Here is a 14103-nt window from a genome sequence, read left to right as displayed (position 1 = left end):
TCTTTTGAGCTATTTGTAGCTTACAACAAAGTACATATTTGTAAGCAAAATTTGAAGCATTTACTTTTCTCTCCACTTGATTTCTCCAGAATTTGAAAACTATTTGTGAGTATGCTTAATTTATGGCAATATAGTTATTTATATAAGTTCAATAAGAATCTGTTTTCCTCTATAACAGGACGTAATGAAAGAAACTGGTTATTTTACCAAGGCTATGATTGGATTGGCATATTTTCAGAGGTGCCCAGACTGCGTTAAGGAATTAGGTTGACTTTATAAGGCCAATAAAAAGCGCTTTGGAAAAACTGGCCAGATACTTCATCTGTAACATTTCCTGATCTGTGGTAAGTAAAAAATGTCACTTTCTGACAGGTTCAGGAACCCCAAGTTACTTTGGGACGTCACGAAAGGAGGAATTTATCTAATTCATAAAGTTGTCTAAAGATACAGATAAATCTTTGGCTTGACTAAAGAGGCATTCCACATCTAAACTGAGATTCCTTATGAAAAAGTACCAACAAAGCCAGTTAATAAAAAAAGCCTATACGGCCAATAATTATTCTTACTGCATTTTATGCAAACAATCAGGCCAAGTATGATGAGACTAAGTTTATTTTTGCAAATAAATTGGTCCTACTACGATTTGTCTTTAATAAAAACGGGAAGCTGGAGAGAGAAAATATATATTTCAGGGGGGGGGGGCGGAAAACTATAGTCCACCTGTTATTATTCTAGCCTTGTCCACTGTTTTGGAGTTTTTGTTATTTGCCTACAATTTGGACTGAATCCTGAATTCATTCCTGGTTACAATGCTCCAGATAACATTTTCAAATTATTTTTTTCCATTTTTCTGACTTAGATTCAATGAAATCACCACTGTCTCTCCCTGAGATCCTACAGACATACCTTGGGACATACAAACTCCAGGTGAGAAAAATCTGTTAGATTGCCACTGCCTGCTTCCACTTTAACCAAAGATGATTTGAGTTTAACATCTAGATACTTCAGCTAGTTGCCCTAGACTCTAAGGAAACTAACTTATGAACTGTTCCAAATAGTAACTCATATTTTTCCTCTATTTGAAAACTCATCTGCAATGCCAGCCCCTGGAATGAGACACAGATGTTTAACTAAACTTATCTATTCACAGGATGAAGAGACTGAACAGAAAGATATAGGATGATACATTTAAATTTGTTCCAATTTGTTTTTATTCCCACTCCTTAGTCCAAAGATAACAGCTTGGCTTTTAATATGTAAAACCTTTTAATTTCAAAGTAGAGACTGAAAAAAATATTTTACCCCAAAATATATTTCTTTGACATATTTTGGGATGGCTGCTACAGAAATAACACTGCAAAGCTGTCTTTCATGTGACAGTTAGGGGCAAATTTGCATCTGTAGAAAATCTCCATGAACATAGTCAGGTCTTTCCATACCTGAGCTAGCAAAGATTAACTAAGAGTCTCCACTCCCTTCCCCATAGACTTAAGAGAGGGTTGCTGGGAAGATACCAGGACACCTACTAGCAAAGCTTGCTGGGAATACTAGTCCCTAACTACAGAGTATGTGCCAACAGAGACATGATTAAAAATCTGTCAGCGACTCTAGGACTGATCACTGAAGAAACTGCAAAGAGCCTTAGGGTTCAACAAAGATCCTTAAACTCTCTAGCCCAGGTGGTCCCAGATAATCCGGTAGTGCTAGATTTCCTGTTGGCTAAACAAGGGGGAGTCTGTGCAGTCTTAAACACTCTCTGCTGTATCTATATAAATACCTCAGAAAACATAGAAACCAGAAAAGAAAAAGTTTCCTAACAAGCTATGTGCCTACAAATAAGGGTCTGCTAGTGACCCCATGCCTGATTGGTTTCGGGGTTATTCATTTAGATTCCCCAGGATTTTAGATCATTTCTGCAAGAACTCCTGAAGCTAGGACTCTTGCTCCTTATCCTAGGGCTCATTATCTACCGTATAGTCCACTGTTCACTGAAGTACTGTTCTAGGACTGTAAATAAAAGTATGAGTGTTCTTGTTATGCAAACCTTAGGTCTGCAACCATGCAGCTGTGAATGCTTGAAGACAGCTGCAAAATGGTTCCCTGCCTCTTATCCCCAGCTCAACCTTAACTATGCTGCTTGTCAGCAGGAGGAAGCCAGATTGGGTCTTCCCTTTTTCATCTCATTAGCTCACACCTCAGGAATGAGTTGGGATGAAGCTGGGGAGGGGACTGAAACTGCCCTTTATAAAATTAATAATGGGCCACAAGGTGGGAACTGTGGTAGGGGTAAAAAAAAAAAAATATATATATATATATAAAACCAGCCATTGTTCCCTAGCTTGCTTTCGTGTAATTGCTTATTACCACTCAAGAGTCATATAGCTGAAGGTCATAAAGATTCTTAGCCCATAGATAACATCACCCTTGTGAAACCTAAGGCTAATTTGTGAGATATCTTCCAGGCCCTGAAGTCTGGTGGATAGGCTGACCTACCCAGACCAGTGGCCCATCCCAAGGAGGAGGAACCAGCTCAATTGGTTGTGGGACCCCCACCCAAGAACTGATTCAGCACAAGAAAACAATTTCTATACCCCTATGGTGTAGAATCCACCTTGAACCCAGCCAAGCAGCAGACCTCATTGCCTCGGCCTTTGTGGGCAAAACTACCTTTAAAAACCCTTTCTTCCAAATTTTCAGAAAGATGGATTTGAGAAATTCCTTTGTTCTCTTGCATGGCACTTATGATATTAAACTTTCCTTGCTATATAACACCTATTGTCTCAGTGTTTTGACCTCCTCTTGAGCAGGGGGCAGTCAACCTGGTTGGGCTGTGACATTCAGAGCCTAGGCCTAATGAGATGCTTTCTAGGGAAGGCGCAGCAACCCTAGGGACACCTTCACTTGAGTTGTCGTGCCATCAGAAGGCTGGAGGAGTCTCTGCGGACACCAGGGACCATTGCTGGGCTGACTGATTGAAGGACAGCCACTCAGAGGTCCCAGCTCCGGGGTTCTCCAGATCCTTGATACTCAGAATGGTGGGAGGACCAGCAGCATCAACATCACCTGGGCGGTTGTTTGGCTTGTAGACTCTCAGGCCAATTGAATCTGAATGTGCATGTTAACTCATGGGCACATTAAAGTTTGAGAAGCAGGAGTCCAGGTGATAGCAAAGAGGCTAGCTGGCTGATCTTCTTCTTAGCCTCTCTTCCTCCCCATCTGTGCTCCCCTTTAAGCAAAACTGAACTCTGAAATGATCCTAAACAAAATTTCTGCAAACCCGGAGTGTGTGGGGAGGCGGCGTGCAGGAGCTGCCCCTGCCCCAGAGGGCAGAGAGAAAGTGTGGTTGCATGGCTGCTTTCTCTGGCTCCCCGAGCTGGCAGAGTGTAGACACGCCCCCCACGCTCCCCCTCACCTCCACCCCCCGCAGCTGCTACAGCCTGCCTCCAGCCGGCTGCAACGAAAACCCGGAGCAGCTGCGTGCGCTCGTGGACAGCCCTCCTAGAGGCGAAGCCGGGCAGCTGGGCATGCTCAGTAGCTGGGGGAGGTTTGGGTGGAGAGTAGAAAGCTTTGGCTCTGCCTCCCACCGCCTCCCTCTAGCCCCCGCCTCCCTTGCCCCTACCCAGCCCGTAGTAGTTCCCCAGCGTGCGCCCGGGGAGACCGGGAACATGGCGCTCGGAGCGATGTAGCAGCGGAGAAGGGGATGAGGCACCGCCGCTTCGCTGACAGCCAGACACCAGGTAGGCAGGCGCGCCTGGCGGGGCTGCCTGGGTGGGTATCGGCGCGAGGAGGGGCGCTTGCGGGGATGCGCACGGCTGGTACCCGGAGCATCTTGCTTTGCCGGGAGAGGATGCGAAGCAGACCCTCTGTGACAGCGCCGATTGTGCATCTCCTAGGAGATGCCAAAGGCTAGGGACTCGCTGCCTGGAGGGTAGGGATCGGGGACCGCCCACCCCCAGCCCCCAACCCATGCGCTACCATCCAGCCTGGTCTCTCTACGGGTCAAATAAAGGATAGTTCCTTTCTGCCGCGCGGGAGGGCGTGGGGGAGAACCCCGGATACCAGCCCTGGGAGCGTGTTGGTACCCCGAACCGCTAGCAAGCCCAGCACCAGTTCTTTGTGTGTACAGGCGCGCACGCCCCAGGGGTGTCACGGTGCCTGCTTTTCCCGAGGAGTGTTGGACATATTGCCAGGGCAGGATTCCCGCATGGTTTTTGTCTTTTGGCAGGTGTAGACTGGAAGATGGCAATAGCTGAGCCTTTATGGGGCTGTGTTTTCCTTTGTTATTTGCCTCTATGTGTGTGTGCGCGCGTGGTGGGTTGTAATGGAGAGAGAGAGAACTTCTGCTTGTGGGCACCGGTGTGGGCAGAGCGTGGAAGAGGATCTCAGTTGCAAACTCTTGTCAAAATTGTGCGAGATGTCGGCCTCCTGGAGCGTAAACTTGAGAAGTCCAGGAATTGTCAGGATGGAGAAGAAGCATGCTTGCCCTTCCTGAAACCGTGTGTATCTGAAGCTTTAAACTAGGGATGTGAGTTAATTCGTCAACATTAGATATAAATTAAGGAAATTTGAAGCCCTGGAGCTCTATGTGGTAGTCTTTTTAAAGGCAGAATAATAAAGAAAAAGAGAAGTTGGCACAAAGCCAGAGGAAAGTGTCATTCTTAATAGTTGATGACAGCTTGGCAGGCTGAATACACTTTTGGGGAAATCAGGAAACCTGGCATTTCGCAGGGCTCTACCAAGAAATAGCCACAGGGTCTTGGGTAACTCGGCAAAACCTCTTAGTGCATCCTTTCCTCTTCTCAGGTTTGGTGGCATGTAGACACTCTTTCTCTTACCTGAGTCCAGATGGACAAGATGCTCTCTAGGAGCCCCGCCTCCACTGGAATTCTATGAAATTGACACCCCCTAATAACAGCTCTGCTACCTTATATTTGTATCTGTTATATTCAGCAGCACAACAACTCACTGAGTTAGGGAGGAAAGGCAAATTCAGAACATGCTTTTAGTTGTTCCTTTATAGTATAAAGGATGGGCATCTGTGAATATGAAGTTTAGGGACACTTTCCTCTATACTTGCACTATTTATTTTTATGGTCTATGTTAGGTGGCAAGAATGAGTCAGTATCATCCAGATGAAGTGAGGAATGCATGAGGAAAACGCATTTGAGTAAATTAAAGCTATAAATGTCCGATCTGATGGTAATATCTTGACTTGGAATACATACGTGCAAAGCAGAAGCACTGCTAATGGAAAATGATACATACTGGTGGCAAATTCATTGATGGCATTGACCTTAGAATAAAAATTTTGTATTCCTCTGTCAGTGGGTAGAGATTGATTGACTAGGTCCCCGAAACTTTTTCTATTGTTAATAAATGTGAGTTTTAATTGCAGGCATTGAAAACCCAGTTTGGCAGTGCCTCTTTTTCATGGTGTCTGAGCTTGCTGAAGTGCTGCAGGTGTGAGAGGCAGGGGTTCTACGGTGTGGAATCATCTTGGCGATGAGACGCAGCTGAGTTTGAACTCAGACTCTTCCATGTTTAGCTTTGTGATCCGGGGCAAACTATTTAACTTTCCCAAGCCTCAGTTTCCTCATCTATAAAACAGACCTAGGAATAGTAAAACCGACCCAAATGGGTAGTTGTGTGGCTTACTCATAATATAAACCACCAGGAATATGGTGGTGACCATGATGAGAAGGGAAATGGATGTTTATTGAACCCATCCTGTGGGTTATACAAGTCAGGTTCAAGCATGATTTTATTTAATCTTCCCAACTGTATTAGTTTCCTAGAGCTGCCATAACAAATTATCAAAACCTGGATGGCTTAAAACAACAGAAATGTATTCTCTCATTGTTCTGAAAGCTGGAGGTCCAAAATCAAAGTGTTGTCAGGGCCATGCTCCCTCCGAAGCCTCTAGGGGAGGATCCTTCCTTGCTTCTCCCAGCTTCTAGTAGCCCCAGGCATCCCTTGGCTTGTGGCAGCGTGACTGCAGTCTCTGCCTCTGTCTTCACGTGGCATCTTCCCTCTGTGTCTTTTCTTGTGTTCAAATTTCCCTCTTCTCATAAGGACGTGATTCATACTGGATTTTGGACCCATCCTAATTCAGTACGACCTCATCTTGATTACATCTGTAAAGGCCTTATTTCCAAATAAGGTTTATAGGTTCTGAGTACGCATGAATTTTTGAGGGACACTACACAGCCCATTGTACCAACATCCCTATTCATTGTGTTTAATGGCAACATTAGGGTAATGTCAATGTAAGAGTAGAAAGTAAAGATAGAGTAGTGTGGGTTCAAAAAGGACTTTAAAAGTTACTTAAAGTTTTAATCCAACTAACCTCTTTGAGGCTTCGTATACCCAACTATGGTAGAAAAGAACAGGGTTCAAAGGTACCTCACTTATTCATGTTAGTTATCTGAAAAAAGGCAATCTAGGGTATGGGTCTTCTACAGGTTTCTCAGACTGATTTGTTGATGTTGCCTTCCTCTCTTTTTGCTACTCTATGAATACAGTGCAAAACAAACAAACAACAAAAACGGTAACAGCCACAAAGATAGTGTAACAACTTTCTAGTCTTTCTTATACTGGTAAATGGCACCACTGTCTATGGAATCGCTTTAGCCGGAAACCCGAGAATCGTCTTTGACATCTCTACTCCCCTACCCTCCACATCCAAACCCATCACCCAGTCTTACAAATTGTCTTCTATGTATATCTCCAAATATGTCTCAATAATCTTTTTTCTATCCCCACCACTGCCGCCATCAAACTTCAAATTATCATCTCTCACCTGGACCGCTAGTATAACTTCCTAATAAGAGCCCTGGTTCCTTGTCTGGCCTTTCTAATCCTTCATCTAGAGCAGATAGGATCATGTCAGTGCCCTGCATAAAATGCCACCCACATACCTGGGACAGATTCCAGAGATTCCTGGAGCCATGGGTACTTGGCTAGCCTCATTTGGGGCATCTCTTCCTCTTAATTGCTGTCACATTGACCTGCTATTTCTTGAACATCCTAAGTATGTCCCCCCTGTATTTTGTAATTCTAACCTGTACTTACCCTTTGGGCTTCCTTGACCTTTCTTCCCACCAACCCAACTCTCTCATCACCCCTTTACTTCTCTTCTATAGCATTTTCATCAGTCTGCAATTGCTTTTTTGTTTGGGTATTTAATGTTTGTAAGCTCTGTGGTGGCCACTTATTTTGTGTCTCATATGCAGAAGATGCTCAATAAATGTTTGGTGAATGAGTGAAGGAATGAAGACTCTGCCTCAGCATTTTCTTGTGCCAATTTAAAGATCTGATTTTTTAGAAGCTTTTTTTTTCAAACTAGTATGAAAAGAGCAATTTAGAACCTTATTCTGACTTCAAAAGAGGAGTATTCTTGGCTTTAACAAATGCATCTTTTAAGAATTGGTTTTAGGCTAGCAGTTAAGAATTGAGTCAAAATGTTTTTTGGCAACTGAGGTTTTTGTGAAAAAGTCTATCAGTCAGTCAACAAAGATTCTGCCTTTATTTATTGCGTGTGTTTATTTGCCATGCTAGGCCCTAGGAAGGAAATGGTAAACTGGACTGTTAGCCTTATGGAAATTAATAATCAATAAATAATAATCATTACATATAATAAATAATACACTTAATTATTTATTGAGCTTCTGTTATATGACAGGTTCTCTTCAGTTCCTGTCCATAATTGTCACTGTAGTCCTCTAATCTTTCCCGATAACGCAGAACCCTAAACTTAGCAGGAGCACAACAAATATTTAACAAAGAAATAATTAGTAGGTACTATTATCCTGATCTTTTAAAATAGGAAATGTATGGTTATCTCAGGAAAAAGGAATCTGTTCACATATAGAAGAGCATGCGATTGCATTTTGAATATACCTACGTAGGCCCTGTTTTATTTTAAAAATCATCCTGGTCGTTGTCTCTGGAGTTCAATTAAGAGAAAAATTGCTCTTTATACGAGAACAAATTCCTGGTGTGTTTCTGTCAAAATTCTAAATTGTTTTATTGTTTAATTTGTCCTGTTTAATCCAAGTGAGAGGTGATTTAATGTCTCTCATTGAGAGCCCTTTTACTGTCTTTGAATAGCAAGACTGAGCGCCCAAGGGAAATGAATGTAGTTCAACACGGGAACACATGTTACATTTTGGATTTCAAGGGTGGCTTCAATTTTTTGTCTGTTTATTATTCTCATAAACAGGAAGTTTTTAAAAATAAATAATAAAATATCGTTTAACGTACATGTTTAAGTAAAGCTTTTCATATAAGTAACAAAAAATCAGACCATGTGCCTTGATTTTGTTTAAAAGTAATGGATATACAATGGAGTCAACTAAAACCTAAAGGAACTAATAAGAGATGTCACTAAGGTGGCTGGTTATAAAATACACATTTAAAACTCAATGGTTACCCAAGATGCCAATATTTACGAACTAAAAAATAGAATGGAAAATGATCCTATTTATGAATCAACAAAAATATAAATTGTCTAGGAAAAATAGGAAATGTACAATAAAAACTTGGGAGTAATAGGAAATATATGTAGAAAGCTATAAAATTTTACTCAGACACAAAAACTAAGAACAAAAAAAAAGGAAAACCACATCTTATTCTTTGGTGGAAAGATAGAAATTATGAAATGATTGTTTTTCCCAGATCAATTATATAGTTTTATTGCATTGGGATTTGGGAGAACTTGACAAAATGATTCTAACATCTGTCTGGAAGGATAATTATATGAAAATAGAAGAAAATTTTGCAAAAGGAAAGTGATAGTGGAAGTGGTGGTGGGTAGGTATGGGAGATGGCCAGTGGGAGGGTAGAGGTGAGTGGGAAGTGGTAGATGGTGGAGGTCGTGGGTACATGTAGGTGGTGAGGGGCTGAGGTGCTGGGAATGGTGGTGGTAGGTAGATGTGGCAAGGGCAGTGGTAGTGGGTTGCCCTTGTAGAAATAAAAAATAAATTTGATCATAGAACTACACTCATTACAGCAATGTAATACTGATATAAGAATCAATTAATAGCTTGATGCAATAGAATAACCTGGAAACAGACTTAGGTAGCTTTTAGAAATAGAAATGTGATGAAGAAAGCATTATGAAACAGTGAAGAGTATTTGACAAAAAATGTCAAGGAAATTGCCTAAGTATTAGAAAATATTCAACTAAGAATGTCAGCTTGCATGACTTTCCAAACTAAATTCTAAATACATTGAAAAGTTGATATGCAAGGTGAAAGACAAAGCTAGAAGAAAATAACTAATTTTAGAGGGAGGGCTTTCTAAATATAAAATCAAGGGAAAGCATCACAAGGCAAAACTTAGATTCGAATATATTTTAAACTTTTATATGCAAAAAATGCACATTTTAAAGCAGAACATAACCATGGAGGACAGTATTGACACTAAGCGTGACAAGACAGTTAATATAACACCACTGAAGAAATCTTGCAAATCAGTAAGTAAACAATAACACCCCAATAGAATTGTCCAAATATCTGAATGAATCAAAAGGAAGAAAAAAAAAAGACTGTGTTTAGTTAATGTTCTCACTGTTAATCACAAAAGTACAAATTAAAATAAAAATGAAGTGCCATGTTTCATGTATTAAATGAGTAACAAAATAAAAATAAAAATAAAAATCCCTCAGTACTGGCAAGTATGCAGTGAGAAGAACATTCTCATTCACTATTAGTGGGAGGGTTATATAACATAACCTTCTTGGAGAACAGTTTAAAAATATTTGTCAAAAACTTTTAAAAGTTCAAATTATTTCACACTGCTATTTCTCTTGCTTTTTATTTTATATTTATTTTTGTTTCTGCTACGGAAGTAGATGTAGGTAAAATTTTATAGAGGGTTGTTTAGAGGATTGTTTTAGAGGATTGTTTATTATAATATATTTTATAGTAAAAAACATTGAAAACTATATAATTAAAAACTGGGGGCTTATTAAAGATATTTCAAGATCCCAAGATAATAGACTATTATGTAGGTGTTAAAACTGATCATTTTGAAGATTACATAATGGGCATGGAACAACCTACACCACAATTTTAAGTGGAAATAACCAAAATGCATTACTGCATATATTGTATCATTAATATGTATTTTGTGAAAGGAAAACATCATACAGGCATATGAAAAACTGGCACAAAAACAAAAAGCTAGGTAATCTCTGGGTGGTAGAAATATGGATGGTTTTTCTTTTTCTTAATACTTTTTGAATTTTTCAAAATTTAGTCAATAATAACATATTGCTTTATGAATCAGAAAAAAACTCCACTATTTTACAAATATGGTTGTGATACACATTCAGGTCATAATTATTCATTTATGTAATAAACATGCATTGATTATCTGTTGTGTCAGTGCCTCTGTCAGGTATATCAGCCATGACTCTTAGTTTGCATGCAAATGAAAGAAACTGCCTAACTTGAGCAAAAAGAATTTACTAGAAGGATATCTGGTAGCTAAAAGAATGGCCAGGAATGGGGAGGGAGAGGGAATTCCCCAAAACAAACATGCACACACCAAAACAAACTTGGAAGAGAACAAGAACCCAGTCAGCTCCAGGGTCTAAAGATCAAGTACTTGAGAAACAGGCTCCAACCAAGCTCAGCTACAATTCACTGGTGGTCACACCTGAGGCTTGTCCCATACCCAGCTCTCTCGGCACTGAGGGGGCAAGGGGCAGGGAGCCTTGATTAGCAGGCTCATCACATTTTTCCCAATGAAAGAAACAAATGAGGTGTGACCAGTGCTAAAAAGCCAGGACCAAATCAAACCAAAACAAAAAGAATAAAAATGCCTATTACCCCAGGACTTGGAGGCAAATAGAGTTGCCTCCTTCCCCTCCCCGTAGGGAACATTTGCTGTGATGTAGGAGTTTAGCTAACATAAAGTTCATGGTATAATATTCACTGTGATGTACATCACAAAAAAGGTGCAATGTGGGTGCCCCACACAGATCTTTTTCTCCTGGAGTCAGCAGTGATATGTCAGGAACTACATGGCTTTTCAGCTTGATTCCCATGGACTAGCCGAATGTTTGAAGGGAAGGTCCCGTTTCTAGGTGAGAGAAAAATCCAAAGGAAGGATAATCTGCAAGAAAGTGTAGCAAAAGCAAGAGGTACAATTTGGCAGTAGATCAGGCACCAACACAGATCTAGGCTTCTTTTTGTTTGAATTATCTTGCATTTACCAAGTCCTATAGTCATGTTTGAGTTTATTCCACCATGAATATTAGGCTTTTACTTCAAATAACGTTGATATATAATAGTACAAAATCATCCTTAGATGAGTTTGTCTTCTTACTGCAATTCTCATCATTAATAGGAGATCTCTATGGCTATCCAGGTAATTTAACATTCATGTTGTTGCTTTTAGAATTCTTCATAAACTTTTCCCTGAAGAAATATGACTTGTAAATGGAAGGGGAAAAGGCTAGTTATTCTTCAGTTGCACTAAAAACAGGACCAAGAAAATAATGTTAAATTACCAAGAGAGTCCCCTGCCCACATCACTGCATATTAAAGGGCTCTGCTGCTCTGCACGCCACCTTCTATGTGCCTGACAGGCCCATGTGCCACCTGGAGCCCTTGATCCCTTTCTGGGCCCTGCTGTATATACCTGGAACCCTGGCATTTCCTGCTCATAGGATAACCCGGCACCAATGGGGGCTGAAGAAAGACCATAAATGGGAGGTGTGGACAGAGCCTGGACATGTGCACTTTGCAGTCCACACACAGGTGCTGGAGGCCAGAGTGGAAAGAGAAGGGCTTGGGGGCCCCTGAGGCTGGAAGCTGGTTCTCCTTGGCTTTGCAATGTTGTGGAATTCAAGTACTCTGCATTTAAACCTGGCTTCTAGGTTATTATGAAGGCATATTTGTCAAGCCAGGAGGATAGAACACATGAAATTCAACAACTTTTCACTTGATTTATAATATTTAAATATTAGGCCTATAATATGTGGGACTCCATTTGTGCTTTTGTCCCTCAAATGTCAGGTTCAGGCTTGCTTAGGTAATTGTTTCAAAAAGGCAGCACTCAATGGTTCCGACACACATGCCTAGTTAGCTAGTCATGCAACAGCAATGTGGATTATAAGAAAAACAAATGACATTTCTGTGATAATAGCTAACATATTGAGCAAGATGTGTTAAGCCCCATCCAAGTATTTGACCCTTGTATATTAATCTTCATAAAAGCACTGTAAGATAAGTCACTCAAGGTAAAATACCATGCAGTTGGAGAGAGTAGAGAGTCAAACCCTGGATCATCCGAATCCAAAGTCCATCAACACTGTGGTGTACAGCAACTCAATGGCTAAGAAGAGAAGTTTTGTTTGGAGCCCTTGAACTGTAAATAATTTAAAAATCACTGGATTAATCAACCCACTTTGACTCTCCAATACTTTCAAACCCTCAGATTCAGCGTTTCTGTTCATGCAGATTTCCTCATGAAAAGGAAAGTGGATGCCCTGACTGCCTTGCTGTGTTCAGTACTGCGATTAACTGAATGATTAAAACCAAAAATCAATATTTGGTTGCTTATATAAAAAGCAAATTTAGCTTACGTTTTTAAACAGATGTCTAGTGGTGGGATTGCCTCTGCCGGTTTTCAACGGAATTGCCATTGTGTCATCGGTGATAAAGGTAAACCGGCCACAAAGATTACCTTTGTTTCTCCTTTAAACGACTGGTTCATATCTCCACTCCTTTATTACCCCACTGCCCACCTGAATCGAGAAGACTTTATGCTGGCGATATTGACTCCATCACTCTTTTGATAACAACTTACAGAACCGGAGGAAGGGAAAGAGAAAGGACAAACTCTTACCTTTGGTTCAAAAGATAAGATCTCTGACAGATGCTACAGTGATTACCTTCATTTTCAATTAACTTTCAAGGTTGACATACTAAAGAAACTCATTAGCTGTTTTCTTAGATGGAACTTAAATGTTTTCTTCTAAGTATGGTCATTGGAGTCATGCAAATGGTGTTTGTGTAAGACAGATTTTCCAGCTAATTGTTTTTAACTATCAACTGAGTTGCCCCCTTTATCTAATCTTGGAGCTGCAAAACGGTTTCCTGACTCAGGAAGCGAACTTCCAGGAAAAGTGGAAAATGTATACTTCATTTGTTTAAACGAAGTGTAGGAACAGTTGCTATGTGGGTATGATGTAACCTCTGAAAATAAAAACACTGATGGGGGGATGGTTAAAAAATATCTTGCAGAAACAGAACTTAGAGCTTTCTTCATCGTTGTGGTTTTCAGGACAATGTTCATTCTTCTCTAAGTTTTAGAGGTATGGAAACAAACAAAAAAGGAATTTTCCAATAATGTTTGAATAACAACTATTCCTGCCTTGAGTTAAATAGTGGTTTGTTTTACCTTTTATGAAAGTTTTTAGGAAAACAGATACCTCCAAGTTGTGTCTTGTCTCCTAACTGTTCTAAGTAGTGTATATTCCCTCTTCTCCACAGCTACACAGCCTCTACATCTCAGCTTAAAAAAACTTTTTTGCGTATTCCCATCCCTGTTTCCACTGCCACTCCCCTTGACATCTCTCAATTAGATCTGTGTCAGCCTCCCATCTGTTCTCTTTGTCTTCATTCCGTCCCAAATGAACGTCAGATCTTCTGAGTATCACCTCCTCCTTAAAAACTCTCCTACTTACCCCTCCCCAAATTCTCCTACATGTTTCCTGGTTGTTCCTCTCAAATATTCATGACAATATTTTGTATTTTGTAGATGTTTTCTTACTTGACTCTCTTCTTGCATTAGACTGGGAACTAAAGCAGGTATCTTGTTTTTTTTGTTTTGTTTTGTTTTGTTTTTTATCTTTGTGTCCCCAGCATCTGGCTTTATGGATACGAATGTCAGTTCTTTAATAAATGTACATAGATGAGTGGGTATTACCTAGGCTAAAAAATTTGAGTACAAATGCAAATGGGTAGAACCATGATTTCAAATTCTGGAGTAGAACCTAGAAATGATCACACCTATTTTCTAATATTATCTAATATTTCCTCAAAACAGAAAGAGTTCCATGCTAATATTAGTTTTATATTTGCTATAAAT

General features: G+C 40.3%; 1 protein-coding gene across 1 annotated transcript in view; it reads left to right on the top strand.

The window, feature by feature from the left end:
• Window positions 1–3423: 3423 nt before the first annotated feature.
• PAK5 (p21 (RAC1) activated kinase 5) overlaps window positions 3424–14103 on the top strand; it is a 231947-nt gene continuing 221267 nt past the window's right edge. The window contains exon 1 of the mRNA XM_045528454.1: window positions 3424–3737. The gene's annotated coding sequence lies outside the window, so the exon portion shown is untranslated. The remainder of the gene's footprint in view (window positions 3738–14103) is intronic.

Source organism: Lemur catta, chromosome 17 (genome assembly GCF_020740605.2).
Source record: "Lemur catta isolate mLemCat1 chromosome 17, mLemCat1.pri, whole genome shotgun sequence".
In the NCBI taxonomy this organism is placed as follows: Eukaryota; Metazoa; Chordata; class Mammalia; order Primates; family Lemuridae; genus Lemur; species Lemur catta.
Note: the sequence above shows the minus strand (reverse complement) of the source record. Positions and strands in the feature narration are given on the sequence as shown.